Here is a 6,000-nt window from a genome sequence, read left to right on the forward strand (position 1 = left end):
AGTATCCTGCTTCAAAAGCATAAACATACGAGGAGTATGCCCACCAGCACGCCCGGGTGAGGCCGATGCCTGCGCCATGGACCAGCTCGATTAGACACCAACCACAGAAATCATCATCGTTACAGATGCCATGACGACATAGCCAACAGACAAGAACACACGTGACACCATGCACACTGGTCACTCACACACCAACCAACACGAAGAATATACTCAGTGCTATGACGTAGCGGACTGACATACCCATGGACATGCATTGTTGTTATTTTTCACATATGCCTTCTACAGCACAGCAGAAACGCAAGACGCCTGAAGAGCTTGTGTATATGCTTGCTGATAGTTTCTTGCTACCTATCATTATGAAGATGCCACCATGTATATCTAATGCTGCGTATGACACTCTGTCACCCCACGACCTCCATAGTATGAATTATGTACCGCCACCCACGAACTAGGCCCAAGTAGTCTGCAAGCAAGAGTCCCCAGGAGCCTCGCAAACGAAAATCCTCCCAGAACGAAAATGCAAGTGCTGACCATGCAGAACGAGCCCCCAACTAGAGCTCGTAACCAAGGACACAATGTGTTGCCAAGCCATCAGAGCCGAAAAACACAAATCTGATGCTCACAATTCCGCTCTAGCTATGGTCTCCCCACACGTGACCAAGCCGAACTGACAGGATGCCAAGCTCACGAGACAGAAATTCGCCAAGGTCCCACGTCTGGGACACTGGTTGCAACAACGAAGCGGCAAGTTGGACACCTACAGCGATGGGAAAGACCTGCTCACCAGCCCCTAAGCAGACTTGTCCATTGTCCGCCACAAACACATAGTTGCACATTGTTGCTAATGTCAGGTACAACGCGAGCTGGGAACGGCGATGGTCCCAGGCTTGGGGGCTCACGGGAGAACCAATTAGAATACAGGGGGACTCATCACTGACACCATTACTCTTAGCCAATCACCAAGGGTCCCCTTGTAACAATTCCAATGTAGCAACTGTTAGGGACACCCCAAGTTTAACACCTGACCCATCCTTATCCACTAACATTTCCTCACATAGGGTAACTATACTAACCCTACCACTCGGGGAACCAACCCGAAGTGGCGATAGGTTTTGTGATGATTTTCCCAGGTGACGCAAGTAGCACGTCATACTGCTGTAAAAAGGACCTGCGAGCCCCACTAACGACGATAGTCTCACTGGATGTATACGAGCTGAGAACTATCCCTGCCGTTACTATAATAAACAGCAGTAATTACTTTACTCCTTGTGTGTGTCTCATACGCCTTTTGGGACGTGGGAGGAGTTGGGGCCTCCCCAGCCCAGAGGTTCGCGGATGGCTCTGCCGGCCCCTGGGAGAATCACCCCAACAAGTTTATCAGACTTAATTGGTTTCAGAGACTCCCCAGAATACCTGGTCATACACCTCAGGGGCAACGATCTAGTCAGCACAAACAGGGGGCGATTACAAAGGGACATTTGTGAGTCGCTCCATCACATAGCACACTGCTGGTGGAGAACCGAGATTTTTATGTCAGAAATGATACCATGCAGAATTTGGTACGGGGCACATCGTAGACAGGCCGTGGAAACAGCAAGGAGGAAACTGAACAAAACAGTGGAAAAATACTGCAGGAGCACAGGCCTCCATTTTATAAGGCATGGTTTTTTCCAGAGTAACCCTGATATGTTCCATCAGGACGGGGTGCACCTGTCCAACAAGGGGATAGGGGTGTTTACAGACAGCATTTTTAGGGCATTAGAGGCGCAGTGATGTAAATAGGGGTACTTTTGGGGGAACCTGAGCGGCCGGGGCAGCACCCACTCAGGTGTGGCGGCACGTGTCCAGGAGCCAATGCCCGAGGGAACCATAGACTTTCCAAGGCGAAGAATGGCATCTGCAACCCTGGACACGGTGTGCCCAAAAGCACACCTGTTGTTATATAAGTTCTGGTTTTGTGTCATTTCTGTAGAAAAATAAATGCCTACGGCCAATAATTGGTCCACAACAAAACTGTCTGTGCTCATTCCATATTAGGAGGTAGGAATCAAGAGCAGGGGGAGGCCCATACTTCTCAGCCTATGCCCCAGGCCCCGGGTCGTACAAAGTACGGCGAGATCAAGGGCCTGGTGGGTTAGGTGAAAGGTGGGGGCAGAGAAGGCGGGAAACACAAGGGGAGGGGCAGCCAGGTGGCACCTCCTGCCCAAGCGTCGCCATGGCAGCAGCCAGCAACACCGGAAAAGGTGAGATGGCAACCAGTGGGTGGGCCGGGGGAGGGACGGCCCCCCACTGGAATAACAAAGGAAAGGGAGGTATAAGAAGGGCTCAGTAAGAAGGAGGAAGCACATCCAGGAATGAAGCACACCTCGCTCGGGTAAGCTTCTTGGGTCCTGGAAAGTGGAAGAAATCATTTCCCACCCAACCCACCCCATAACTTTGAAAGAAGGAGACGAACCAAGGAGGAGCTGGTACGCCGAGTACTACGTTCGGTACATGGTAGAGGAAGTCGTAGGCGGTACGTGTCCAGGAGTCGATGCCCGAGGGAACCCTAGACTTGCCAAGGCAAAGGATGGCATCTGCAATCCTGGACATGGTGTGCCCAAAAGCACACCTGTTGTTATATAAGTTTTGGTTTTGTGTAATTTCTGTAGAAAAATAAATGCCTACGGCCAATAATTTGTCCACAACAAAACTGTCTGTACTCATTCCATACTAGGAGGTAGGAATCAAGAGCAGGGGGAGGCCCACACTACTCAACCTAACGCAGAAGCACAGCTCAGGACCTGTCGACCAGTACACTGTTGCAGATTGGATTGGACCGGCAGCACTTGCAAAAGCCCCAAGGCAGGCGTTCCAATGAAACCACCCAACGCACCCACTCTGTGCACATACAAGCGCTATAATCGCCCACATGCCATGCCCCAAAGGCACTGTGATTAAACGAACGTAAATACACACAACTCTGTACACAAAGACAATTAAACGAAAACAAATACGCACATTTATTATACACACGGACACTGTCAAAATACTGCATTCATAAACGTACAACGGCCAATGTTCAAGTTTCCCATTGAAATTGCTCAGGACAGGGGGCCAAGCCTCCGCCTGAGGTGCCACTGGTGCATTGTAGGCCCCTTCTTTGATGTCCCCCAACGCCCTTTCCATTACACATGCCTTTGGTGTACCCCAAAGCAGACGTTTTTCTTTTATTTTTTTTGGGCTCCAGAGGGCCGGCAGAGCTTTCCAGTGGAGCATATGCCACTCTTCAGCGCTGGTCATTGGGCTGGCTCTCGCCGATCCAAGATCCGGCACCAGATGTGTAGCCGGATCTTGGGATCCGGCCAGAGTCAGCGCCCCAAACCCCTGCTCTGTGATGGGAAGAAGGAAGAAAAAGAAAAAAAAGCGCCTGCGAGCAAACTGTAACTTCCTCTGGTGACCCCATGCAAGAGGTTACAGTCCTCAGCTACGACCCGGGCCTCAGGCACCACCCAGTTTATTTATTAATTTATGCAATGTTTGCCGGATAAATAGACCCGGATTATTTATTTATGTATGCATTGTTTGTCGGATACCTGTACCCGACAAACATTGCCTAAATAAATAAATATACAGGTATCCAACAAACATTGCATAAATAAATACCCCTATTAACATCACACACGATGCAGACACCCAACTGCTTTCAGAGCGGAGCTGCAGGAGTTGTGCTGGATGTGGTTCAAGTAAAGGAAAAGGTTGCTTATGGCGAACAGAAATCGCTGTGCTTGAATAGTACCCAAAGGGAGGTTTTTTAAAAAATAAAATGGAATGCAAATTGTGCATTTTAAAGAATATTTATGCAGGAATACTAGTCAAAACTATTATTTGCATAGTGAAGTAACTCATCACCAGTGCCATGGAAGTGGTTTAAAGTGATATCGATATTCAGTTTGGAAAAGAAGCAGCATGAAAGAAATAGTGCCATTTTAAACTATTATTCTGGACATTTCATTTGATCGGAGGACAACTGCCAGCTCTGCGCCCTTAACCGCGCCTGCTCTGGCACAGCCCCCCAAACTCCGCCCCACCACGGCCCTTGTGGGATCCCCCACCAATTTTTTTCCATTTCCACCACTGCCACTCTTGAAGCAGAAGGCAACCAAGCCTTACACTCCCCCTAATCAATGAAATGCACTTTGCAGCCTATACTCTGGACACAGGGAAGTTTAAGGCACTAAGCAATTTCCGATTTAACAAATTAATCTCATTCACTTTAACTGACAACCACTACATGTTGGATTATTTCCACCTCGATTATGTGTGATCCTTTGCCAAATCAAGCATACAGTGGCTCAACACAAACCCCACCTCGCTAGCCCATTTCGTCGGCGAAGAAATCTCGGATAGTCAGCAGCCAGCAACTACCACTAATGCTGCCTGGTAAGTCAACAATGTTGAACAATGTACCGCTACCCCAAGACCGAGAATCAAAGAAAATGCCACCAGAAGCGCCCGTATGCAACATGCGCCTAAGCCCTGCGAGCATACCTGCCAACATTCCCAAAAGCAAAACCTGGGGAATGACGCTACTGATGCCCCGCCCCCTCCCCTAAGACCCTGCCCACCCGACAACTTAAAAAAAAGAAACCGCTGAGAGACACCCGAACATGCAAACAAAAGAAAAAGAGCAGTCTTTCTTTTTTTTGTTTGCGTGTGTGCTCGGGGTCACTCTTCACATCAGTGCAGGAGATGCTGCAAACTGGGTGCCGGCCTTCAGATCTGTCGCAGATCCTTAGTTTCCATTCACACCTCGGTGGGATTGGCCACAAACTGTATGTTTGTTGTGTCGGGGTGATCTCATGGGAGTCGGCAGGGCCGTCCGCGGACCGCCGGGGTTTGGGAGGCCCCAACTCCTCCCGCAATCCCCAATGAGTATGAGACACACGCCAGAGCAAGGCATTACTGCTGTTTTATTAGAAAACGGTAGGGACAGGTTCTGGGATCATAGGTCATCCGGGAACACCTCTCACAAGAGTGGGCTTGCAGGCCCTTTTTTATCATGTGTGACGCCTCATCGTGCGTCACCTCGGAAACTTCCCCCAAAACCTAACGCCACCTCGGGTTGTCTCTCCGAGTAGTAGGGTTAGTATAGGAACATATATGTGAGTTAGTGGTTGGTGGAGAAGAGGTCAGGTGGTACGCTTGGGTCATCCCTAGAAATGGTTACACCAAAAATGATACATGAGAAAGGTTAGTGATTGGCTAGGTTATGATGCCGTCAGTAGTTAGCCCCCCATGTCCTGATTAGTACACCCGCGAGCCCCCAAGCCTGGGACCATCGTCGTTCCCAGCTCGCAGTGTACCTGATGTTAGTGGAGGACAATGGACAGGTCTGCCATTTGCTGTAGGAGCGCCTCTTTTCTCACCGCTGCCAGTGTCCAGTTTGTCACTTCATTGTTGCAGTCTGTGTCCCAAGCGTGAGACCCCAAGGCTTCCCTGGTCCGTGGTACTTGGCACCGCCTCAGGTCGGCTTGGTCACGTGTGGTGAGACCATGGCTGGAGCAGAATTATGAGCATTTGATTTCCATTTCGGCTCTGAGGGGCGGTTAGCCGCAGCAGGTGTAACCTTGGTTCCAAGCGTGCGGCGTGTAAGTTGCAACGTCGTGGCCTTGGCTGTGGGGCTCTCGTCAGGGTTTGTTCTGCATGATCAGCACCTTGCATCTCCGTCTGAGCTGCTCGGGGCCTGCGGCTTCTGAGTTTGCGGCCTACTCTGGTGCTGAGGCCTATGTGGCCTGATCCATGACAGGTGGCATATGGTTTGCATCACAGGGGTCGCGGTGAGCGGCAGGGGTCCTTGTACATAAGTGCCTTATTTTCTTGTAGTAGTTATAGTAGCGATGAAGCATTTGCAAGCATGTACACAAGCTCTTCTTGCGTCTTGCGTTTCTGCAGTGCTGGATTTTAGCCTATATGAAAAATAATAACAATGCATTGGTGTGTGTAAACGTTCCATTA

Source organism: Ambystoma mexicanum, chromosome 1p, assembly GCF_040938575.1.
Source record: "Ambystoma mexicanum isolate Mex_15411 chromosome 1p, UKY_AmexF1_1, whole genome shotgun sequence".
In the NCBI taxonomy this organism is placed as follows: domain Eukaryota; kingdom Metazoa; phylum Chordata; class Amphibia; order Caudata; family Ambystomatidae; genus Ambystoma; species Ambystoma mexicanum.